This window comes from Mus musculus, chromosome 1, assembly GCF_000001635.26.
Source record: "Mus musculus strain C57BL/6J chromosome 1, GRCm38.p6 C57BL/6J".
Taxonomy (NCBI): domain Eukaryota; kingdom Metazoa; phylum Chordata; class Mammalia; order Rodentia; family Muridae; genus Mus; species Mus musculus.
The window spans coordinates 12,710,148-12,737,059 of record NC_000067.6 but is presented as its reverse complement, the minus strand read 5'-3'; the positions used below and the strand labels follow the sequence as shown (position 1 = coordinate 12,737,059).

The following is a 26,912-nucleotide window of genomic DNA, read 5'->3' as shown; positions in this document are numbered from 1 at the left end:
ACAGTTTCTCAACTGTGTTAGTGCATGGCAGGAGCCAACGAACATTAAAAGCATCAGAACCCTCCCCTGGGAGCTGGCCTGGCCACGGTCTTCTTTCTAATTGTCTGGGTTTTGGACCCAGCCCTTAGCTGAACGCCAACAACTTTGACCACATTATGTTGTCTCTAATTCTCGTTGCTTCCAATGCTAACACTCATAAATGGTCTTCATTGTGTTTTACATTGACTTACAGTTTTCTAGCACTGAACATAGAGTTGAAACCCTGGGGATTCTACAGCTTTTCTTCTTGGCCAAACCATTTTGAATACGTGCCAACCATCGAAAACACACATTGGGATTCGTTTACGGGCAGATAGACATTGAGCTAAAAGAATAATGAAGGAGAAGGTGCTGGGAACAGCGCGGCCTGATGGGAAGCAATGATCCCACACGATGTCTTAGTCTTTCTGTATTACAACAGCAAGAGGTTATGTTTGAGTGGCTTCCTATGGCTGTTTCCCCCTAAAGTGCTTTTGCATTCTTTATTTACAACATCTCAGTGAGGGGAAAATGAGACAAGTACATTCTAATTCCCTAGAAAGTTATGAGCTGAGTGCCTAACACCAGAGCCAGCATCTTAGCTCTTGGTTTTCAGTTCCATGTTCTTATCATGAGACAAACCCCTGGAATTTATACAGCACAGCACTGGCTACTAGGAATGGCTGCCATTCCAGTATTAAGCACCATCGCATATGCACCTCTGGCTGGACTAACTTCCTATGAACTGTAGGATGTGGACAGACCTAATTAATTAAATGCCTGGGGCATTTAGGTTTTTTCTTCTCCCTCCTGCTCTGTCTGTAGTATACAAAAAAACCATCAACTCACTTAAGTCCCTTATTGATAAAATGCATAAAAGTTAAAAGCTTTGAAATTTAATTTTATTGTGAATTTTATTGTAATACGCCAGGATTAAGTTACCTGCTTTATAAATAGGGTTGCTTAAAAAGCCATGTGTATTTTAAATGCTAGTGTATACTGATGGTAGACAAGGAGCTTAAAACAAACAAGGAGCTTAAACAAGGAGCTTAAAAACAAATAGAATGGGAGGAAAAAGGAAATTTGGGAGCTTATGATAGTGCTGATAGTTTGTTCAGAAATATTTATTCATTTACTGGGGCTGGAGAGAAGGTTTAGCAATTAAAAGTATTCGATGCTCTTGCAGAAGACCTGAGTTTAGTTCTCAGCACCGGTATCAGAAGGTTCACCACCACCTGCAACTCTAGCTCTGGGGAATCCATTCCACTTTCTGGTCTTTCTGCGTATCTGAACACACATACAGACTTATAAAATAAAATTAGTTTTTTAAAAATCAATTCTCCTTTCTAAACATCCTTTATCTAATCTACCTTTCATTTCTAAATAAGGGTGGTAGAAATTATTGTTTACTTTAGAATCTGCCCCTACAGAACTCTATCTAAATGCTCTTCTTTGTATTTTAGTAGTAGTAGCCAAAAAGGTTTCAAACCCAAGTGTCATATACCTTAGATAAAAGATCAGACTCCCTAGTCATTCAAGAACACAATAAGGAGCTAAATGTGAATTCCCATGGCATTATTTTTTTCTTTACATTTTAACACAGTCTAAGAGAAAGACATGAACTCTGGATATATGCATGTCCTTGAAGACGACTGGTTTATCAAAAATGAGCATTTTCTACAAGTCTCCAAGGTGCAGATGTTTCTGTAAGGAGCCTGCATATTGTATTTCAATTCTCGTAGTAGAAAAAGGCTTGGCCAATGGCAAATTTCTTTGAAGCTCTATTAATGCAGTGACAACAAATATGACCTTTCTGCCTAATTATTCTGGGGATGGTTTCTTCAAAAGTGTACCATTGACTTGTAATTATCATGCACTCTTATGAAATTTAAGCAGATAAATGAGGTCAAGCTAGGCCATTCCTGAGAGAAGAAATATAATATTCAGAGAGAAGACATTCAGTATATCAGTCGCTGGAATGAGGAACACGGGATCAGCCAACACAAATCAAATGGTGCAGGGCACAGGGCAGTACTTCCTTTCAGAAAGTAACTTGCTGAAAGGGTGCACAGAGGAATACATTCTTTCTTAACTCGAGTGTGTTCGAATTCCCCTACAAGAAGTAATACTGATTTAACTCCTAGGACCTGGTACCAAGCTGTGCTACTTACTGTATTGTTTTTTTACAGAACAAAGAATCAAGACACTTTTCTATTGAACTGTGCCATAGTGAACTTAAACAAGTGATCAGAACCAGTGTGGGTTTTTTTCCCCGAACTGGATGGAAAGAGTCTGCTTTTTTTTCCCCTGCCTCCAGGGTTGAGGGGGAGACAGGATCATGTGAATAGCAGCTCTGAGATTGTTTCTGAGAAATACCACAGGACAGGAATCTGTTCTAAAAACTTTTGGCTCCAACCACAGAATAAGACCATTGTTGTGTGACCTGATTTCATTTCAGTGATTGTCCTGGCAAAGAATGACATCATCTCATTCTTTTTTCCTTGATAGTTACTCATGAATGTTTTGCAGTCCCAACCCTCAACATAATTGGACTACATTCTCACAACAGGGAAATAGCTCTTTTCCTGTTAACTTCCCATCTGAATGTATCATTATCGCAAGAGCAGAGAGAGAGAGAGAGAGAGAGAGAGAGAGAGAGAGAGAGAGGCTTTCCATGACCATCAATGTCCCTGGAGTTGGCTTTGTTCTCCTGTAAAACAAAACACTGTTCTATTGGTAGCCAGAGCTGCTGTGCAGTAGCCTTATTTAATGCTGGGACAGGTCATGACTAAATGAGAATAGAAGTTATGCCAGCAAGAGATGGTACAAGCTGATGGACCCGTGTTTCTCACCCCATTGGTATCTGCTATATTCTTTAAACACAAACTCAACAGACTGCATGTAGAAGTCCAGAGTAGAGAGATCTGCCTTCAAGTTGCATCCTTAGCACCACAAACAAAACCCAGCAGACCTCTCAAACTCACTAGATTTGATGGTGTACTATCTGAAGGGACCTCCTTAACTATGTACAAGTATGAGCGACTTTTCCTTACTATAGCCCTTGTTACTTGAATAGATTTTTACTGGAGACACATGTCAAAGTCTTTTAGCTTCGAAAGGGTGAAAGGACAATGCATAGGATGTGTTTAAATAAAAAACAGCATTGGAATACAGCCAGCCACATAGACTTCCTACCTACTGCGCTTCTGGAATGTTGTTTATTATAGGGAAAAAGCAACAGCAACTTACAGGTCCCAGCCCATGTAAGAGAGCTTTATGCACAAGTCAGGGAGTACTAAGAAGGTAATGCACAAACTATTATAAGATGTTTGTTACCAAGAGAAAGTCAATCAAAATAAAATCCTCTATGTCCCATGTGTGTAGTTCTAGGAGATACTATACACTACCATGTAGAATTGCTGGTTTTGGAGGAAGAAGAGTGGCTGGGCAGAATTTAATCCCCAGCATGGTAACAACTAAAAACAAATAGATCCAACTAAAAAGCAGCCACACCATGGAAAATTTCTATGATTATACCAAATGTGTATGAACACAGAAAAAACTGATGCATTTGAGTTGTGTGCAATTTTTGTTTTCTTTTAAAGCTTTTTAAAATGTCATAGTAGTCAGCTATTATGCTGTCTAACAATTAATGTATACTTTTAAATAGTATTAGCATTCAGTTGCCTTCTTTAATGAGAAATGCTTAGAGAAAGATTCCTCATAAGACAAGAGTCCACAGTGTGCATTGCCATAAATGCTTATTGGATACTAAGATTTTAGTAGTGTTTAGGGTCTGCCTCAAATACATCCTTTTAGAAAAGATGTGGTTTAGTAGTGCAGGTGATGAACAATTTTAAACTCACTTGATGTAGCCTCCCCTCCCCCAGCCTGAAACCTGTTTGCTCAGGGGTGGAGCTTGCTGCTCAATCATTCTGCCACGCCCACTGCTGGAGCCTGCTGCTTTGCTGTTCTGGAGCCATACACGTGGTCACCCTGCTACTGGACCCCAAGATGATTTGGCGGGAATCGGGCCCCTCTCCCTCCTTCATAACTGAGTGTCTGAATAGTAAAATTGAGCTTTGATCAGGATGACTGTCTTAGCTGCATCTTTCTCTCGCGCCACCTAGCCCCTCTTCTCTTCCAGGTTTCCAAGATGCCTTTCCAGACTAGAACCCAGACATGTGATCCGCTGGCCGGACACAACAACTTGAATATAAATTAACATATTATATTTGACATGAAATATCATATAGACTAAAGTGTCAAAGCACGGAGGCGTGCTGATGAGGAAAAATTTCCATCCTGGAGGAGGAGAAAGGACTCAGTGATTAAGTGTGTGCTGCTCCTTCCACAGATGTAGGCTTGGTTCTCAGCATCCACGTGATGGCTCAAAATTGTCTGTAAGGATGCTTGGCTTTATTAGGAGGTGTGGTCTTATTGGAGTAGGCCACTGTGGAAATAGGTTTTGAGACTCACTCTCCTCTTAACTGCCTGTAAGTTAGTGTTCTCCTAGTGGTCTTCAGATCAAGATGCAGAACTCTCAGCTTCTGCCTGAACAACGCCATGTTTCCTGCCATGTTGTTAATGGACCTTTGTACCTGTCAGCCAGCCTCAATTAAAAATTATCCTTTATAAGAGTTGCCTTGGCCATGGTGTCTGTTCACAGCAATGGACACCCTTAATAAGGCACTGTCTGTAACCCTAGTTCCAAGGGGGCTAATACCCTCTGACCTTCATTTACCCATGTGGTACCCATAAATACCCTCTGTCTCTTTCTGTCTCTGTCTATCTCCTTGTGTTTCTTTTCTCTGTATCTCTCTCTCTCTCCCTCTCTCAAACACAGATAATAAACAATTTGAAAAAAATTTCTTCCTTGGTGGCACAGTGGTTCAAAGGAATGAAGACACTTATTGTCAAGCCTGACAACCAGATTTTGCTCTCCAAGACCCACATGATAAAAGGAGAGAACTGACTCCCACATGTGTATTCGAACACACACACACACACACACACACAGAGTAAATAGAACAAAATATATTTTTACATTTTCATTCCAGTTAGGTGTCTTCAAGACTGCGCATGTAGTGCTTTCCAACATGCACAAAGCCCTGGGTTCAATCCTCAGAACTTGAAAATTAGGCTTAGTAGCCCTAAAATCTCAACACTGGGAGGTGGAAGTAGCAAGGTCAGAAATGTAAGGCTACATAGTGAGTTTGGTGCCAGCCTGTACTATGAGAGTCCCTGTCTTAAACCAAAAACAAGCAGCCACCAACAGGGTTACACAAGGCCTTCATTTTCTCACAGACATCATAGCCATTATTATAAGCTAACCCACTTAGGTGTACCCAACCTTGTTCAACAGTGCCTTGGCAGAGCACAGAAGGGACAATACCAGCCATTTCTATTCTGACAGAAACTGTGCTCAACGAAAGTTAACTATCTGTTCCCACATGGGAGTACTTTCTATGTTAATCCTAAAGTTCCCAAGTGTCCTGAGACAGTTCACAGTGTTCTTTTGGTGACTTTCACATTACAATTTATCTGTCCTTAGAACAAAAGCCAGCTTTCTAGGCGCTGGAAAGATACATCCGTATAGTACCACAAGTACCCATTGTCTTCTAGCAACCCAGCTTAAGAAGTTAAAGTGTGAAATGTCTCTCACAGGCCCATGGGTTTGAACACTTGGCCCAAAGTGCTGATGTTGTCTGAGAGGCTTATAGGACACTTAGATCATGAGGCCCAATAGTTGATATAGGCCACTAGGAACAGACCCTTGAAGATGATTTCTGCTTCTAGCTTCATCCAAACACTCTTCCTGAACTGCCCAGAAGTGAATGAGTTATTCTGTGGGTTCTCAGCCTGACAGACAAAGCCACTGCTGCCACTGTGCCTTGCCATGACAGCCCTGAAACTGTGAGTCAAGATAACCTGCCCTCCCTGAGTTTGTTCCTGTCAAGAATGACACCATGGAAAGCTAACTAATTAACACACCAAGTTAGGAGGTGCCTGAGGTCTGCCTGCGCCTCTCCTGGCTCGGTTGGTTGAGTTATGTATTTTGGAGGTAAAGAGAACGTCTAAAACTCGGGAAGCAGGTTTACATAGTGATGCTGGAGAATGAATGGAGGACTTGTTCACCCTAGGAATGTGTTCTAGCTATGTTCCCAGTCCAAGTGGTTCGTGTGTGTGTGTGTGTGTGTGTGTGTGTGTGTGTGCACATGAGCATGTGTTTGTGCATTTGCATTTGTATGTACACATGTATTTAACCCTATGCTTCAGGTGTGAGGCCAACTTTGTGGACTGGTCTCTTTCACATTTACATGGTTTGGGGGATCAAACTCATGCATTAGGCTTCAGAGGGAAGCCCTTCTAGAGGCTGAGACATCTCCCTATTCTGAACAAGGAGTTCTTAATGCTCCGCAACGGTAAGGTAAGGACCATTTTCCAATGATGGCATGAATAAAGAAGCAAAGAAAATGGCACAGGCTACAATTCTGAGGTCACATTTGTCAGTAAAATGTTCCCAGTTGTCCAGACCTACTCTAAGGAACTTATTTCTACAAAACTCCCTGCACAAGAGTATCAGGCATATGAATGCAGATGTGGCTCAGGAGGGACAGCCAGTCAGACCTGATGTTTGAATTTTTCTGTCCAAAGATGGAAAAAGGCGATTGGAACCAGCTCTGTGGGGAGCCGGCAGGTTGCTAAGAAATATGTGTTTTGCATGTTAAAGTTGAACAAAGGACTCTGACCCGGCAGTAAAGAAAACAATCCACTTCCTCATAAAAACAATCAAACAAACAAACAAACCACCACCAACAAAATGCTGAAACCAAAAAGAGTACAAGACTTAAAGGGGAGAATTTCTCATTAAAGAGAGGAAAATGTGAAATAAGAAGTCACTGCTCAGAAAAAGCAATAGAATTCCAGAAACGCGTCCATTTCATAATATGGGACAACCTAAGATGCTATGGGGTAGTGTGGGCTTCAGTAGCCCCTCAGGAAAGCAACGCTTGATGGTGAGGTTTTCATCTCCTCTGTCGCTGATTTTCAGTGGCATCATACCTGACAGCAGCCTTGGTCTCAGAGAAACGCAGACACATTGGCCTCAAGGTTCACAAAGAGATGGAGGAGAGAAGTTTCTCCTACACGTGTGCCTTAGGAGAAAGCATGGGTTTTTCTGCTTGGGAATGACTTCCTCCCGTATGCAGCGGCATCTGCTTTTCTTGAGACTGAGTGTTGCCAGGTAACCTCCCTGGCCTGGCACTCTGGATACAATGTTTCCTCATCTTCTAGATCCTGGGATTGTTGGCCTGTGCGACCTTTCCCAGCTGCTGCCAGCTTTGACATAAGGAGGGCTCTTTTCTAACAACTTCACTTTCTGTTTACTCCACTTGCAGATGACAGGTGGAGTAGCCTGTTACAGTGATGTCCCAGACAGAGAAACTAGTGGCGATTGTCTGTGATTGAATACTAAGACACTTGAGTCACCCTGGGTGGCAAGAACCTTTCAACCACTCCCCTTTCACTTGTCATAAATAGGGAAGTGGAATTAAAAAATCCCCCTCAGAAGACAGACCTGAAATCCAGACAGAATGAAAGACTTTGTTTTGTTTTCTCTTCCTGTGTGAGATTCATGGACTTTCTAGTGATTAGAGGACTGTTTCCAAGACAACCTGGCTTAATGCAAGCCTTTGAAAGAAAACCAAAGGATGAAGGATGATGCTAAAGAGGAGAAATCTGAGACCAAAAGCATAAGCTAGGGCTGGGGTTGAACTGGACATTTGAGGAACAACTCCTTGGAGTGTAGACTCCTAGACATCCACACCTCCTCGGGGTGTTCTCGGGACCAATGTCTAATTGTTGTGGTAGCTCCCCACAGGTCTCCCCTCTCCCACGCCATTTAGGTACTACCCCTCATCCTTGCAAATAAGAAAGGATGAAGACAAGCTGTGGACAGGATGGGTGACATCTGTGCACTCCTGACATTGCAGTACCCTGGGATGGCTGAGGTGGGTGGCTAGCCTGCCATTCATTTCTTGACTCTTGAGAAGCAGAAATCTACCTAGTTTTTGAACACCATATGATGTTAAGTCGTGTGTCTCTTTAGAGTCCTATTTATTATGTACTGTTTGTGGCACACCTGAGGACTGATATCAAAGATATGACTCTGCTACTTTCAAGGCCTCTCTTAGCTCTCTCCACCAAGATGGGGAATGGCATAGGAATGGGTTGGACCACAGGCTCTGATTCCTGTTAGCTCTTGAACATCCCTAACCCCTAGCCAAAGTGGCACACAGTGCTCAGGTGGGCCATGGTTCAATTAGTTAAGAGACAAAGCTTTGATGAGTACCTTTGAAGCTTCCCTGCAAGGATTCTGCCTTGAAGAATCTTCATGTCATTTGCCAAATTCACCTTCTCAAGCTGATGGCGGCTGGCCCTCAGCACCTGTGACAGAGAACAAACCAGCAATTTCTCTCATCTCTCAGATGTCACCCTTTCACAGGATCCAAAGGAGAGTATCATTAGGCGTAATCTTGTGACAACCACACATTAATTCTTTGAAACATACTGGGTAATTCAGCCCTGTTCTAGAAGCTTCCATTTTGGCTTCCATTAGTACCATTTCATATTATTCTTTACTTGGGTTTCATACACTCAATAAAGGAGAGTTCCTTTTTAAAAGATTTACAGTGTGTCCCACATTTAAAAGTTGAGGGACGTCTAATTTCAGGTTGTGGGAAAATGCACTGAATCATAGAATCTTTCCAAAGCTGTTATTTGATGAGTAGCACAGCGGGCCTTTACAAGAGGTTCAGCTTGTTTCTACTGTGCACTTACAACAGGTAGAAATGTGTCTACCGTAAATGTAGCCACTTCACCCGAGAAGCAGCACTTGCTTTGGTATCTTTCAGGAAGCATTTCACATCACACATTAACACGTACATGGCCCTTATATGTGCAATGTATAAGTCAGATGAGGAAATAATAGGATAGAATAGGAAAATGTCACATCATTTAACAATTCAATATGTCCTGTGCCTTTAAAGTCTCTTTCTCATGAAAACAACAGTGTTAAAGAGAAATTTTATGTAGAGCTTAAAGCTTTCTTACCTTCCCATAGGTGAGTGCAATTGTATGTTGGCGTAAACAGAGGGAACCCTCAGAGGCCATGGGTGCAGATTCTTTGCCTCCCCAGACCTGCATCCTCTTGCTCTGGTTAAGTGTGGGCAGTTTCAGGCTCTAATCTCAGAGCAGTAAGCATCCACTCTCTGCTGTGATGTAGGATGCTGGCTGTGGTCAGGTTGGCATAGTATAACATCAAGATAACCTACATGCTTTCTGACACTGATCTGGCCACACTTCTGTGGGAGGATGGTGGGATCCCAGTGATAACACTTTCTGGTTATGTGACATGGAGCGAGTTATTAGCCTCTACTCTTTTGAAGAGCAGTATGGCTTTGTCTCACAAGCCTGACACCCCAACAGGGAGAAAGGAAAGTAGCCTAGCACCTCTGTGTTTCACTTTCCTTAGCAGTGTTCTGATATCCTAGCAGTGAGAGGCAGAAACACGGAACCACAGACTGATGGCCAGTGACCACGGAGGAAATGGAGAGCCGCAGTAGAGTATCATTCTGTAGTTCAGACTGGCCAGAACTCACTATGCTAACTGGGTGGCCTTGAGCTCTTATCAACTGTCTTAGGTGCCTAAATGCTGAGATTACAGACATGACACCTGTACCCCAGCTTTGATAATTTTGTCTGGTAACCTAAACCAAGGTGAGGCTCTAAGACCAGTTGTCCAAGATAAGATATGACTAAAGATCTCCTTGGCAGCAGTTCCTCAGCTTGTTGTCTTAGTACTTTTTTATTGTTATGATAAGACATCATGACCAAGACGAGTAATTAGAGAAAACCTTTCATTCACTTACAGTTTCAGAGAGTTGGAGTCCATGACAACTGAGCAAAGGCACTGTAGTGGCCACAGCTAAGAATTCACATCCTGATCCACAAGAAGGGCACAGAGAGTGATACTAGGAAATAAGTCTTTTGAAATTTCAACATTGTCCCCAAGACTATATTTAGAGCTCCTCTAATAAGGTCATACATCCCAAACAGTTTTATAAACTGGAGATTAAGTATTCAAACATATGAGCCTATTTGAGCCATTCATTCATTTATTCACTCACTCATTCATTCATTCAAAGTACCACAGTATCTTTCTTCTCTCAGCTTTTATGCTTGTTGTTCCTGGCCTAAAATGCCTTCTTTTCTCTATTCCACATGCCTTGCACCAGCACAGGTTCCCCTTTGGCAACCTCTGTTTTCACTTGTTGCTATCAGCACATAGAACCTGAGATGTAATATAGCACTCTGTTATTGCCTTGTCTCTCCTGCCAGCTTTGAAGATTGTTCATGGAGGGCTAGGTCATAGGTTGCATCTCCATCTTACCCTCTTGCCACAGCGTGTAGCTCTGCTAACTGCAGGGCGGTAACTGATCATCACCATAAACTCAGGCAGTCAGGATCTGAACTGCATATTGATCCTTGGTTTGGCTTAGAGTTTGTTCACATTTGGTTAAAAAAATAACCAATTTTAATAGTATTAAAAACTATAAAATTAGTGGCTGCAGAGATGGCTCAGCACTTACTGTCACTGGCTGCTTTTGCAGAGGACCTGGATTCAATCCCTAGCACCCCATGCTGGTTCACAGTTGTCTACAACTGCAGTGCTAGGGGATCCAGTGTTCTTTCTTGGCCTTGGTCATCACTGCTCACAGATGGCAAATACGTGCAGGCAGAAACCCCAGACACATAAAATAAAAGCAAACCATTTTTTGGAAAGATGTAAAATTAAGAATTAGTTCTTGGCCAACTGTGAAACTCAATTAGGAAGTGGGTAGTCTTGATTTGAGACTCTTGCCATTTCTCTTTCCAAAGTTAGACAATTTCTATAAGCAATCACTTGGCTCAAGACTCAAGTGTTACATGAGGTATGCATGTGCATGTGCATGTATGTACCTGTGTTCCTGAGTCTGTTGTTATGTTCCTAGAATGATGTGATTAGGTGAGACATGAAAGACTTCTGAAATCTTGGTCCTAATGTCTGTAAGGGATGGGCATATATGCCAGTTGATTAGAAGTTGCCATCCACAGAAGAGTACCAGACTTTTACCTAATGGTAATCTTCAGAGAAGTAGAACTTAGCTTTCTAGCTGCCAAGCTTGGGTCAGCCAATGTGTGTCACTGTGCTTGAGTCCCTGGTGCAGAACTAGGTGATGGAACTCTGCTCTGTTCTTGTCCCAGGTGTCAGATATTCAGAAACAGAGCATTTCTGCTTTCCCAGCTTCACCAGCTCATCAGATGTTCCTGCAGAGAAATATCCTTAAGCCCCCAGGCTTTGGTGGAAGGTTAGTTGGTGATGGATTTTTTTTTTATAAGCTGTTTTAGACTTTGCTTCCTTTGCACACGGCACAGACACAATCAGAAATGGCTCAGTGGGGGCTCTCCTCATGCAGGTAGATGTTCTTTTATCGTCTCCCATTAGTGGCTCAGTCTTGCTGCTGAAGAGCATTCTTCCCTGGATCCTTTGAACCTGGAAAGTCGTTCCAAACTGCTTTCCCTAAAGGATGGTCTAAACGCCAAAAATGTCCTCAGTAGAAAATTGCAAAAAAAAAAAAACCACACAAATCCTGGCGTGGTGAGTGGTGTGTTCATGTGAGAGGATTACTTCAGATACAATGACATGAGACCAGAAAACATGAGAACTTCAGAAGCCAAACCCAAGAGAGAGTTGAGGAGCGTCCAGCTTTCCATCGAGCCTGTAACTAAGCATGCTCTGCACTCAGGTGTCTGAGTTCATCTGAGCTTCTGACGCTACAGAGGCAAGCACTGTGGCTCAGCAACTTGCATGGAGGAAACCCTGGTCAGCATAACCATGCAGGCATACCATACCCAGAGAAATCATGGAGGACTCACTAGTAGTTCAGGAAGCCTCTGCTGCCGGCACGGTCTCTTTGTGGACCGGCCAGTTGGTACCACATACTAAACTGTATTTTCTTTCTACCCCTCCTTGTGCTTTTGAGAATCTCTAACATTATCTTTCTTTCCTGCCTCTTGATCCTCTTCCCCTCCCCCTTTTCTTTGTTATGGGAGAGGTCAGGCAGGGCCTTAATCCATAGAGCAGGTTTATCTGGAATTTTACTATGCAGCCCAGAATGGTCAAGAATCCACAGAAATCCCCCAGCCTCAAATTCCCAAGTGCTGGAATTAGAGCCATAAATCACCACACCCAACATCGTTCTCTTTATCATTCTCTATTTGTTTTCCATTTCTCTTCATTTCAGGAGTGTGTGGTAGGTTTTTATTCTGTAGCCCAGGTTGGCCTGGAATGCACTATTTACCTCATGACAATCTTCCTGCCTTTCTCTTTCCCTGCTTCACTTCATCCTTTCTGCTCCCTTCTCTTTTCTTCGTTTTTTAAAGATAAAGTCTTGCTGCATAGTCTAGGTTGGCCTGATAATTTCTACTTAGCCCAGGCTAACCTGGGGTCCACAATACCTCAGCCTCCCAAGTACTGGAATTAAAGATATATATCATCAGTCTTATATTTGTTCAGTATTTTTTTAATTTTGAATTAGATTCTCTGTGTGTATCTGTGCACCCATGTCCACACATGTGCCCATATGCATATGACATGCTGTGTGTAGAGGTCAAAAGATTAGCTTCACTCATGCTAGGCAAGTATTTTCCACAGCTACACGTCTAGCCTTAGAGTCTTTTTCCCACCATGCAATAATAAGTCATTTTGGCTGGGCGCTGGTGGCGCACGCCTTTAATCCCAGCACTGGAGAGGCAGAGGCAGGCAGATTTATGAGTTCGAGACCAGCCTGGTCTACAGAGTGAGTTCCAGGACAGCCAGGGCTACACAGAGAAACCCTGTCTGGAAAAAAAACAAAACAAAACAAAAAACAAAACAAAACAAAAGAACCAAAAAACAAACCAAAACAAAACAAAAAAACCCAAAAAACAAAAACAAAAACAAAAAAACCCAAAAAGTCATTTTTGGCAAAAACTGGAATTTTCCATCGTATCAAAAATCAAACAGGGAGAGGTACAACTTCATGACAGAGCATTTGTCAAACATTTGTAAAGTTTGGTTTCAATCTCATCCCCCAACTCCCCCAAAAGTCAAAGATAATTTTCAAAGCTTTAGTCACTGGAAGGTTGGAATGACCCATCAGCTCAGATTTAGATTATAATCAAACACCATCTAAGAAATAATTTTTAAAAATTTTATGTTAGAGGTAGAAATCCCTTTAAAATCAGTGCTTAAACAGCTCACCTACTGAGAGGAAATAGTATACAAGTTTACAAGTCGAGCCACAATGTCTGGGGCTAAGTCTCTTTCATAATCAATGGCATGTACTCTGCCATGCTCATGTGGGGCAAGAGCTCAGAAATCCAGGAAATCCGAGATGCTTTGTCATAGAAGATTAAGTGCTGAGCATAGGAAGGGTCAAAGTGTTTGAGAAACCCAAGGTTATCAAGTAATCAGACCCCAAGATTGGAAAAAGTCTCAGCTTCCTGTGTGTTCAGCAGGCCTTTCTGTTTGCCTAAAATGTTAAATTGCCTTCCAACGGCCGCAGCTGGATGGAGTGCCTAGTGAGTAAGTCCTCAGTGCTCTTACAGAAGCCCTGAGTTCGGTTCTCCTCTCCCACCTAAGCAGCTCATAACCACCTGTTAACTATCCCAAGCGATTCCAAGAACTCTGGCGGCATCTGCCTCTCCTCATATGCATGTACTTAAATAATAAGTCCTTAAAGAAGTCAATTATAAATGTCACCAGCCCCTCCTCTGTACTCCCACACTTTGCTGAGGAGTGGCTCGACCTGGCTGGTGGAATTCAGGAGAAATGGTTGCAGTCCTCTTCTGGGCCAGGTAATGAAATACAAGCTTTGGTCTTGGGGTGCCTCCTCCAAAGTGAAGCGCAAGCCGCCTAGGGAGAAGCCTTCTTTTGGATGGGCAAATAGCACCAAATCTTGAATATATGATGCTCCAGAAAGTGCTCCACTCTGCTCAGTGCTCATGGCAAGGTGAAAGCAAACATTTTTTTTCCTTTAAGGCTAAACTAAGGGCACCTAGACATGGCCTATCTCTTGTGAAGTCAATGAGAACATAGTCCAGTAGACAGACAGCAGGGACCAAGAGTTAAGCAACAAATCCAGTGAGCCAGGATACAGACCTTTCTTGGGAACATTAACACAGAAGAGGGAGTAGTCTTTACCTTCCTACTCAACATTGCATAGAGAGGAAAGTCTGCTAATTTTATACGCTTAAAAAGCTGTTTTTAAGATGAAGCAGGGGAGATAGCTCAGTCAACAAAGCATTGCCATTTGGGTGTGAGCACCTGGGATCACTCTCCAGGCTCAGAATAAAAAGCAAGCATGGCAATGGCATGAGCCTGTAATACCAGTGCTGGGAGGATCCCAGGAGCTGATTGGCTAGCCAGCTTAGCCTAACTGGTGAGTCCCAGGTCCCAGTGAGAGACCTTGTCTCCAAAACAAAACAAAATAAAACAAGGTGGATGCAGTCAGTGCCTGAGGAAGACAAACAACCCAGGATGTCCTCTGGTACACACACACACACACACACACACACACACACACACACACACACACACATACATGCTTACACACATTTACACACCCCCACACTTAGACACATACTTAAAAGCTTATTTACACATACCTCACTTACATGCACATAAATACATGCATGTGCTCACACACACTTACACATCTTAAAACACACACACACACACACACACAGAGAGAGAGAGAGAGAGAGAGAGAGAGAGAGAGAGAGAGAGAGAGAGAGAGAGAGACCCCTCTATCTTTATTCAATGGTACAATTCCTTACTAACTGCTAATGTCAATGAACTCTATTCTCAGCTTGCACCTTCTTTTGCTCCATTGTGTCCTCCTCTAGCTAGCTACTCAGTTGCCTACATCTGAAACTACATTAGAAATGTTCTGTCCCTTCATTCTGTTCATCCAGGCCCATGCTATGAATTTTATACCTTCAAAAAATGTCTGGAATCTTAGTCTGTTGTCCACCTTCACAGCCCAGGCCTCACACCTCCCATTTGATCGCAATGGTCTCTCCTCAGTTCTCCTAGTTTGCAGAGTTCTGCTCACTGGCCTTTGCACAGCCCATACTTCATATGGTCAATAGGAGACACAGACAAAATCTTTCTAGGACTCGGGGTGTAGTTCTGGGGTGGAATCCTTGCCTAGCATTTAGAAGGTCCTAGACTTCATCTCCCGTACCGCGAATACAAATAAGCAAGAATATTTCTAAACTATGAGTCACATCTGCTTTCCATTTCCCAGCTCTACAAAAATTCTTTTGTCTCTTCTTTGAGTGAAAAGCAGACCCCAAAATAGTGGACATGGAGGAGTAGGAGTTCTGGGCCACAGATGCTTCCCCCCACTGACCTGGGTTTGCTGCAGGAACAGCAGCCCGAGGAATTAACACTATCAGAGGCTGGGGAGATGGCTCAGTCAGTTAACACTGGCTGCTCTTCCAGAAGACCCCAGTTCAATTCCCAGCCCCTCCATGGCAGCTTACAACTGTCTGTAGCACCAATTATGGGTTATCTGGTACCTTTACTGACATATACAGGCAAAATACCTGTGCACATAAACTAGTAATACCTGCAAGTTTCTTAGTAATATATTCTGGTGGAGCTATAAACTGCAGATCAGAAGCTCGTCTGTGGATGTGTGCCTCACTAGAATTAACATTGTGCTGACATATCTCTCTTGGATTCAATAACCAGGCTATGACTAGTTCATAGACTAGTCTACCTCTCTGTATTGTTCATCAGTGCTCTTCCTTTCTGGAAAGTTCTTCCCGTCAGCTGCTTATTGTTTGAAGCCCAGCCCATCACCATCACCTTGTGAAAGGTCCTGGCTTCCTCAGGCAGAAGTAACAGTCTGAATTGGGCATCTTCTCTCAATCCTGAACACAATTCCTTTTCAGATATATAAAAAAAGCTAACTATTATGGGATTATCTGTTGTTTTGATCTGTTCCTCAGAACAACAACTCTTCCAAGACGAGACACTTTACCCACCTGAGTATTGCTACTGCTTAACACAGCGTGCCATCTATCCATCGAAGAAGTGAAGTAAAAGACGAAAGCAGGGGCTAAAGAAATGGCTCAGGACTTTGGAAGGAGCACTTACTGCTCGCTCTTCCAGAGGACCCAAGTTCAAATCCCAGCATCCACATCAGGTATTTCATAATCACTTGTAATTCTAGCTCCAGGAGGTCCAAAGGCACACATATAAATAAAGATAAATCTTAAAAAAGATGAAAGCAAGAACAAATAGGAAAGCACCAAATGTACTAAAATAGCGCAGTGTTCAAACTACATGCTAGATACTTTTCTATATTACATTACTTCCCGTGCTAGATAATTATTTTTATATTACTTCCTTGTTAAATACTTTTTTATATGATTTCCTTGCTAGATACTTTTCTGTATTTCTTCCTGCACTAGATACTTTTCTGTGCACTTCCTTTCGTCCTTCCAACACTCATCCCCTGGGGATGTGGAGTTTTGGCTCATTTCCTAGAGGTCTTGCTGCTGCCTTATCTTACTGCTGGTCCTCAGGTGACAGTGACACAAACTCCGACTTGAATCTTATCTGCCTGTGTCCCCTCTGCTGTAACTGAGGCTAAGGTTGACATGACAGGGCTGGTCTTTGTAGACCCTGCCTGACATAGAATGTTGATGGATTTCATCCCAATGTAGAGGTAAGAGAACTAGGGCTCAGCTTCAATTGTATCTTACAATTTCTTGATAGTCACAGATAATTTGAAGTAGAAATATAATTTAAATAAGAATTTTAAATTTAATTGAAATAATTGACTTATTCGTTTTTGCATTTTTTTTTTCCTGTGACAAGCTCTTCCATGTATCTTCAGCTGGTCCTGAACTCACGATCCTCCTGGCTCAGGTTTCTGAATGCTGAAATTGCAGGCATTCCACCACATCTGACTTAAAGGAAATCTTTAAAACTTGACAAGGAATCTTTCTATTTGGTCCATTTTGCACATAAAAGAGAGAGAGAGAGAGAGAGAGAGAGAGAGAGAGAGAGAGAGAGCTACTCACACACACACACACACACACACACACAGAGAGAGTGAGAGAGAGAGAGAGAGAGAGCTACTCACATACGCACAACTCTGTTATACAGGACACAAGTCTGTCTAGTGCTGCAAATGACAGCTTAGTGGATTAATCACAATGCTTAGAGCATTCAACCTTAGGCATCCTTGTAGATTTCTAAGTTTTCTTTCACAAAACAGTATTGAGTAATAATAATTTTCCATTTCTCATGATATGAGGAGATACAGTCATGGCTTTACCAATGCAAATTATACAATTACCTCCAACAGAACTTTATTCCCACGGCCTTCCGTTAGCAACAGTAGTTCTACCTGTTCAGAGCATGCACCTCACTCTGTTGCTCTACAGGGCTGGAGAGAGGTGACATCTAAAAGCCACATGCCACATCCCCGAGCTGAATATTTTATGAATGATGCATTCTTTATGGAGAGCAAGTTTAATAATTTGGCTCTGGGCTTTGCCAGCACTTAAGTTGCTTTTGTCCATGCGTCTTTAATATTGAACCATTTGGTCTACAGTGAAAAAAAATTAATGAAAGCTAATGTGCCCACTGAAGTCACTGTGTTTGTTATGTTTACAGAAGCCAGCAGAAGTTTCAAGCCTCCTGTGAAAGTTTATTTCATAGTATAAAAAGAAACGTCAAGCAATTATATTTACCTGAAATTGTGAGTAGCCGAAACAGAGAAACTGAAAATGAAGACAGTTACAATCTCTGCATTGCCCAATGAACCAAGTGAGTAACCAGGTTCCTTCCTGTAAGGACTTGGAGCCAGCCTGCTTGTAATGTAGCCAGGCTAGGCTAGACTAGAATGCACTGGTCAATCTAAGAGCCTCTTCCGGGTGTTATTTTGTCAAGTGAATTATCGTCTGAAATCTTTTTCTCTTCTAGTATTTTTAGGAGAGCCCAAACTGGGAGGGTGGTGAAGTTTGGCTAGAGACACGTTTTCCATCATCTAAGCATCTCATGTAGGGGTAGGATCACAAAACCATAAACTGAACAAGAGGCAGAAAGGAAAACCTGTTTTCTTTTCAGCAAAAGTAGATCATCATACTTACAAAAGTCGCCTTGAAAGTCTTCTCTAGAGAAAAGGCTCGGGAGCAGGGGAGAAGCAGAGGAGCAGAGATTAGGTGGCAGCAGGGACTTCCTTCCTCCTCCTGAATGGGAGAGTCATTGTTCCTTATCGCCCTGACCTCTGCGGGGCTCCAGGAGCCAGGGAGGGAGGCTTGGCCTCTGATCCCAGCCGCCCTCTCTCCTGGCCTCTGGGCCTCGGATTTCCAACTTGCAGATAAAACTGCCCGACCTGACACCAGTTCCAAGATTCATTAGGGACTGACTGCGAAGTGCTTGCAAGATGCAGTTATATAAGCCCGGCGTATTATTATCATCACACACCCCCATAGACCCAGCTCTGCCAGACAAACAAAAGGCAGTTCCAAGAAGAGGAGGAGCAGAGGCACAAGTTCCACTGGGGGTGAATTTCGGGACACTGCTGAACTGACTGGGAAAAAAAAACCACCATCAGGCAACCCAATAGGAGTATGCAAACCTCCGCAAACAAACTGAGTTGCAGCTGGCCGGCTGGGAGGGAGGAGGCGGGGAGGGAGTCAGGGTTTCCAGGCATGCGGTTCTGGCGCTTGGAGCATCCAGTACAGTAGGTAGCTGTGGCAGGACTGAATGGATGAGGAAGATGTGGGCTTTGGAAAACCAGGCATTCCTGAGGCCAAGTACTTTGTAAACACTGATCGTTCTTAAACCCGGACCCGGTGCTCTGTTCTCATTATTCCTGGTCTCCTTTTCCTAATGGTGGTTTGCAGAGAATCTCCTGTTCTCTGTGGAGTTCTGTTTGAAACTTGTCTGGGTCCCTGCTCTTTCCTTTGTGAGAGCAACTCCCCACCCCCAAAGCCAGAGTCATCTGAGAAAGTTCCCTGCCACCATGGTCCTCATCTCTTAGCTTTTTGTTGTATTTTCTTTCTTTCTTTCTTTCTTTCTTTCTTTCTTTCTTTCTTTCTTTCTTTCTTTCTTTCTTTCTTTCTTTCTTCCTTTCTTCCTTTCTTTCTTTCTTTCTTTCTTTCTTTCTTTCTTTCTTTCTCTCTCTCTCTCTCTCTCTCTCTCTCTCTCTCTCTCTCTCTCTCTCCCTCCCTCCCTCCCTCCCTCCCTCCTTCTCTCTCTGTCTCTCTCTGTCTCTCTCTCTCTCTTTCCTTCTAAAAGATTTTATATATTTATTTTATGTATGTGAGTACACTGTAGCTGTACAGATGGTTGTAAGCCTTCGTGTGGTTGTTAGGAATTTTCAGGACCTCTGCTTCCTCAGGACAACCCCACTCTCTACGGTCAACTCGGCTCGCTCAGTCCCTGCTCGCTCCGGCCCATAGATTTATTTATTATTATACATAAGTACACTGTAGCTGGCTTCAAATGAACCAGAAGAAGGCGTCAGATCTCATTACATGTGGTTGTGAGCTACCATGTGGTTGCTGGGATTTGAACTCAGGACCTTTGGAAGAGCAGTCGGTGCTCTTAATCGCTGAGAGATTATTATTACCCTTGCCTGCTCTTAGCATTCCCGTTCTGGGGTAAAGACTCCTATCCTGTCACTTAAAGCTCACAGTTTGTGTTTGTACAGTAATTTTCCCCTTCCGGTGCCGCCCTCCAGTATCACCTACCCGGCAGCATCTTAGAAAATGAATCACTCTCAACAGGTAGATTTAACAGTCATTATGTTTAGGACCTTACACTCACATTCTGGCTCCTAAAATCTAAAATCTCTGCTCCCCTGGAAAAGCTCACCCCAATTTCTCTCCTGTCTTAGTGTCCACAACGCATCTTGCTACTGTTCCCAGAGCTCCCTCCTTGTCCGATCCTGCTGATGGCCCGAGTCAGCTCAGAACTGCAGTCCGTACCTTACTGAGTTTACTGAATTAGTTTGAGTAATTAGGTTTCACTTTGTAGCCAGGGCTGTCCTGGAACTCACAGAGATTTTCTACCTTCCTTTGCCTCTGCCTCCCCATTGATTATTAAAGGTATGAACAACCAAATCTGGATGGCATTGAATCCATCTTACAGCTTGACTGAATCTCACCTGTGTCTTTTGAGTTATGGAAGAGCCTACCCACAGGTTGGTTGTTCTGGGTATGTCTGAAATAGACTTATACCTGTTTGTGGTTCCCCTTCCGTGTTTAAATGACTGAGAATTCCCATGTGTAAATGATTGAGAATGTAAGTTTAAAAGGGAGAGGCTATTTATGGGATGATTCCCCAGTAGGGCAGTCTCTGGATGGTCCTTCCTCAGTCTCAACTCTGAAGTTTGTCTCTGTAACCCCTTCCATGGGTATTTTGTTCCCCATTCTAAGAAGGATCGAAGTATCCACACTTTGATCTTCCTTCTTCTTGAGTTTCATGAGTTTTGCAAATTGTATCTTGGGTATTCTAAGTTTCTGGGTTAATATCCACTTATCAGTGAGTACATATCATGTGTGTTCTTTTGTGATTGGGTTATCTCACTCAGGATGATATCCTCCAGATCCATCCATTTGCCTAAGAATTTTATAAATTCATTGTTTTTAATAGCTTGGAAGGCAGAAGAGGGCATTGGACCCTCTGGGACTGATGGTTGTGAGCCACCATATGGGTCCTGGGGATAGAATCCAGGTTCCGTGAAAGAGCTATCACCCCAGTCCCCTAATGAGCATTAGTAACCTACTAGTATCTTGAAATACAGTCATTTAACCTTTGTTTTACCAATGGGAATACCAAGCCTGGCTGTGGTAACCCACTCTTCATCTCTAGAACACAATCTCTGAGGGAAGCAATCATTAAGGAGGGAAGATTCATTATGGATCATGGTTCCACGGACTTCTGCCCGTGCTGGCTTGTCTGTTCTTTGGGCATCATTCCAACTCGTATTAGTGGTATAAGCGACTAGGTTTGATATCTTGGGGCCTCATTGAACCCAAACCCACAAGTTCCTCTGTTTTCCCCAAATTTGCAGTCCAGCTAGTAGGAAGGACTCTCCACTTGGCTTGGCCCCCTGTCAATCAGATCAGCATACATCATCCAGTCATCAACTCAACTCAGCTTCCTGGGCTTCATTCAGCTCAGTCCTGCCATGGAATTTGTCAAAGGAGCCAACCCTGTTCTCCCCTGCAAGCTCTCTCTGGCTAGACACAGACACTCCATCCCAGCTACAAAAAGCTAGCCTCCCCCGGTTCTGTGATTCACTGTACTCCCAGTCCCAGAGTGCATCTGGTCTTGAGCCTCCTCCCCCAGGCAGTGAGTACATGACTAAGTGGATCTTCACTGCTCAGCGTCCAGTGCTGTGAGCTCAAATGTCCCCAGAGCTCTAGGGTGGAACTAAGAGAACAAAACAATGACCAGACATTAATACTAATACTAAAAGGAATTTATTACACAGACCTATTGCCAAACAGACCATCTTTAGACTTTCGCTAAGCATTATGCTATTCGCAAGTAGAAATAAATTTTAGCTCAAATAATGTCAACCAGAACTAACCTTTATTAATTTCTATACCCTTGAGCTTTGCCATCTGCTGTTTTTAATTTGTATTTTGCTCACCTAGAGGTCTGGGAGGTCAGTAGCTTTTTCCCTTTCTTTGAGCAAGCTTTAGCTCCAGTCCTGCCTGGAGGCAAAGAATAAAAAGATGACCCTTTCATGACTGTCATTTAAATCCACTAACTACATTCTTCCAGGAAAAAGCAGCAGAAGGAATTTTTCTCATCTCCATAGATGGCAGCTTATAATAAACTTTTTTTTAACCTGAGACATCCTATTATTAATATATTCCCAAATTCTCAGCCCTAGAAACAAACCTTCCGATGTAATTTCTTTCCTGGCCGTGCGATTTACAGTGGAAAGGTCATGTTTGCACTAGACTTTGGTTTGAAATTAATCTTCTCTCCTTTCTATAGAATCCAGGCACTTTATTATTTAGTCATTTCCAAATATGAAATGCTTGTCATTCTTGAACAACAACCTAATCTCCCCTTTGTGGGTGGAGAAAGGAAAACTGCAAGCCACTGCCAGGACACAGATCACTTGGAGGGTTATGAGAAGGCCTGAAGTGCCTTCCTCTATGTCTCAGTCTACAAAATAAAGATGTAAAGTGTCTCTGAGCAGCATGTACGATATTCTCCTGCCATGGAAAGGTGTTCGTGCAAAGCCCATCTGCATCTGGGTATGGGATACCCTGGGAGTGTTGGCAGGAGGATTGCAGAATTGAGTAGGCAAGGCTAAGTAGTGAGTTCTTTTTAAAATCTTGTTTATTTTTTTTTAACTGAATTTGTTTAGTTTTAGTAAGTGTATGAAATACTGGATTTTTGTTTTTTGTTTTTTTGTCTTTTTTGGAGGGTGTAGTGGTGGTGGGGTTGTTCCAAGACAAAATTTCTGTCTGTAGCCCTGGCTGTCCTGGAATTCACTCTGTAGACTAGGCTGATCTCAAACTCAAGAGATTGGCCTGCCTCTGCCTCCCAAGTGCTGGGATTAAAGGCATGTACCTCTATACTGGGTTTCTTTGTGACATTTTCCTGTCATTCTATTTTGCTTGTATTTACCCCCTGTCATTGTCCCATATGCTGCCCCCTACTCCAGATGGTATCTGTCTTCTTCCTAAATAGTGCCCTTTCTGTTTTCAAATTATGGATGTGTAGAGTTAAATCTAGGCCCCCTCTAGAGAGAGAGAATATGCAATAGCAATGTGTGTCTCTTTTCTCCTCTCTCATTATATATAATTAGTTAAAGGTCAACTTGGGCTAAATAGCCAGTCTCTGTCTTAAAAAAGAAAACCTCAATAACAAAGTGTACTTGGATTCCGTTGTACAAAATAAATAGATATCTTCAGACCTCCCAACACTGAGGCTCTACCTTCACCATACCCCCTTGTCTTTCTGGTGCTATAACCTATATATAAACATACAATACTAGAGCAAGGACCCATTTCAGCCCTATCTATTGCTCATCAAACCTCTACCAAGGGGGGTAGGAATAACTCTTGTAAGATCTCATAACATTTTATCAACATATACACTGAGCTTTTATGTTATTTCTGAAGCCAGACGAGACCCTGCCCATCCCCTCACTTCAGAGGCTTCCTCGCTTGACTAATTCTAAAGAGTAAATTGATTTTCTCATCATTTGCTGCCTTTGACAATAGGAAGGCCGGCGTGCCCAACATTGCTAAAATGACAGCTCCCTTCCACCCAAGGGGAAAGAATGCGTGTTAATATCTTTAATGACTGGCATCTTTATGAGAAATGCGAAATCATTTATCCTCAGCAATAACTCGCCTAGGATTAAAACATACTTGGGGCTTAGAGCGGAAGTAATCTGTCAGGAGAAATTATTTAGACTGATGTGAATTAACGGAGTAAATTGGCTTCCAATAGCTTCCTAAGGACATGTTGATTCAAGTTGGTTGAAAGTTAGCATGAGATTCAGGAGAATGTGGTAAAGAACTGGCATTCTAGAGGCGGAAAATGTACCACGTTTACTGGATAAACTCGGTTGTGTCTACTACGAACTTGAAATGATGTCAGGAGGACACTGAAATCAGGAGGACAAGCTGAGTAAGCAGACAGATGGCTCGCTTACTCAGAACAGCAGTGGGACCGAACAGAACCACCTCCTTGTAAGGCCCTGGAGTGTTCACTGGGCACTGGTCTAGTCCTCTCAGGGCTGCCTTTAAAGGACCAGTGCTGCTTTGGAGCTAGCTACTGTGCAGCAATGTGCAGGAAGATCAATGTCCTACAGGAGCACCTGCCTCCACTAGTGATGACAGCTAACAAGTTACCAGAGTTTCACTATTCTCTTCCTCTAAATTTTCACAGCAAACTCTGTATGTATGTATGTATGTATGTATGTATGTATGTATGTATGTATGTATATGTATTTATTTATCCTATTTACCCAGAAACTCTAGGAAAGTATAGAAGAAGCGTTCTAGCTGTCTGGGAATCATAGTTGTTGGTCTGGAAAACAGGCATAAATTGTTAGAAAATGTAAGCTGCCTCCGTGTAATTGATGCCCACAATTACACGGAAGCTTCTCAGGAAATCTGAGAGTCTGAGTGTCTTGTAAGAACTTGCTCAGTGCTACCTTTTTTAGGGAATGGGAAACACATTCTCTTTCCATGGAGCATTGGCTGAGAGGGGATCCCGGTAGCCACTTGGGTTTGTGTGTTTAAACATGCACAGAGAAAGGTATGGGCTGATGGCATAGCTCTGTGACAGACCCCTGGCTCAGCACAAGCCAAGCCCTGTTCACTCCTTGATAACCCCCCAAAACAATTGTGATATACACACACATGCATGCATGCATACATACATACATAGGTTATGTCTGTCTGTCTGTATGTATGCATATACAAAACTAGTAAGAATCTTGTTTATGAGATGGAGACCTCAATATTTCTCTGTCTTTAGACCAAGGAATAAACAGTCCTTTGATGGTCTAGGAAATGAAAATTTTCATGTGAGTATATATGTGTGTTGTGTATGCATGCATGTAGACGCCAGAGAATAACATCTCTGACACACCTCAGATGCCCTCTTCCTGGATTTTTGAAACGGTGTCTCTTACTGGCCTAGCCTGCTATCCAGGCTCTGGGATTATTGTCTCTACCTCTCCAGTCATAGTCACATAAATGTGCTAAATTAAAAGCACATTTAATGTCATATGGGTTCTGGGTCTTGAATTCAAGGTCTCAAGTACTTTCCTGACTGAACCAACCCCTGAGCTACCAATTCCATGTTTTATGGTAGAATTTTAAGATCTAAGCCTAGGTACATTAGGGGAGGGTAGACTGACAGAGACAGAGAAGACATTGAGCACAAACTAAATCAAGTTTGTCACTTGGTCTCTGTGTTTGCAAGTGGAGGCGCAGATGCTAGAGTGGTGTCATGCATGCCAAGGGCCAAGTGCTGGGGGGAGGCGAGAGGAACAGACTGGGTGTAGGCCAAAGGGGAGCAGGGGTTGTAAGAGATGGACACAGGATGTCATCCACTGCAGAGGTGCCGACTAGAGATGCTGGACAGAGAGAAAAGGCCTCAGTAGGCAGAACCTGCACGAGCCCCTTGCCTGGGGCTGAGAACTGCCCAAGTTGTTATGAAGCGGAGGCTAAGACTTGAGCCAGGGACAAGCAGAACAAGCAGGATGGGAAGTGTTAACAGCAGGCAGGGCCAAGCTGAGTCACCTGAGCAAGGTTGCCTGACTCCAGGAGAAGCAGATTTTACCCATAATCTCCTCACATCGCAGTAAAGTCCAGTGAGTGCCTGAGGTGAATGTGTTGAACAGGAATCTCTGGACTAAAGCAATGGCGGCTTTTCAGAAGCAAGTGGAGCTGGGTGAAAGTGGGCCTCTGTGCTCACCTGTCTCATTCGGGCAACCCCACCCCCATCTGGGTGATTGGCATGTGAAAGTTCAGAGTGAAGAGACACCACAAAAGGGGCCACTGAAAGTGTGCCTTCAAGGGGCGTGGCCTGGGAGGCAGAGGAAGGCAGATCTGTGACATCAAGACAGCTTGGCCTACATCGCAAATTCCTGTCAGCCTGCGCTGCATAGTGAGACAGACCCTGGTTTTTTGTTTTGTTTTTTTAGGGAGAAGGAGAAGAAGCTGGTGGTGGTGGTGGTGGTGGTGGTGGTGGTGGAGGAGGAGGAGAAGGAGGGGGAGAAGGAGGAGGAGGGAGGAGGAGAAAGAGAAAAAAGGAAGAGGAGGTAAGGTGAAAAGGTGTTTGCCACCACAGGCCCTGCTTGACTCATTGCTTGGTGGGAAAGTGCCTGTGTCTCCTACAAATAGCCGTGCTCCTGCTCTGGCCTTTGCCAAAAATTTTGGATTCTTTATTTAAATGCTTAGAGCAAAAGGAAGGAAAGATCCTGAAATCTAACCAGCAATATGCCTGAACCTTTTTTTTTTTTCCTTTTCCTTTTTCCTTTTGTCATTCAGACAAGTGACTGTAATCTAAACAAAGTGATCCAGTCAAAGGCCACATCTGTCAAATTATCAAGAGGGCAGTTCAGCTTTCCAAGGGCTGACTTAATCATTTAAAAGTATAATTTCTTCTCTCCCCCCCCCCCCCTCTCTCTCTCTGTCTGGCTTCAAGACTGTGCTTTGCTATAAAGCTGAGGTTTGGTGAATAGAGCCAACTTAAATTTTAGGTCTTGTGTTTAAGTATTTAGACCATAATGTCTTAAAAGCTTTTTAATAGAGAACTGTAAACATCGTTCATTCATTAAACAAGCAATTATTGAAAGTTTAGAGTGGACCAGGGACTGTTGTGGATTCAGATAAGATTTTTCAACTCACCTTTTAATGTGTGTGTGTATGTGTGTGTGTGTGTGTGTGTGTGTGTGTGTGTGTGTGTGTGTGTATTCTTACAAACTATGTTCTTGAATAGAATTTGGCAGGGTTAAAAAAATTAATAAATACAAGGAAAAGAAATTGATTAAACTCTTAACTAGGCTTAAGTAAAGAGAACACCCAGGGCAGGACTCTTGCTCAGTGTTGGAAGCCTGGGTTCAATCCTTAGTGCAACAAAAATACATTTAAATGTCTATGTATATGATGTGTGTATATACATATAAGGTTCACTGAGATGGCTCAGTGGGTAAAGGCACTTGCTGCCAAGTGTGATAACCTGAGTTTGTTTCCCTAGGACGCATATGGTGGAAGGAGAGAACCAA

At 43.0% G+C, this 26,912-nt stretch overlaps 1 protein-coding gene across 7 annotated transcripts in view; it reads right to left on the bottom strand.

Annotated features, from left to right (window-relative positions):
- Positions 1–26,912, bottom strand: part of Sulf1 (sulfatase 1) — a 168,996-nt gene that overhangs the window by 124,133 nt on the left and 17,951 nt on the right. For 2 of the 7 annotated variants that reach the window (XM_006495510.4, NM_001198565.1), the window contains exon 2: positions 8,372–8,466. The exons of 2 other annotated variants lie outside the window; for them this stretch is intronic. The gene's annotated coding sequence lies outside the window, so the exon portion shown is untranslated. Of the gene's footprint in view, positions 1–8,371; positions 8,467–18,276; positions 19,152–26,912 lie in introns of those variants that run through there. 3 more of the 7 variants (XM_030253970.1, NM_172294.1, XM_006495512.4) reach the window with 3 other exon arrangements.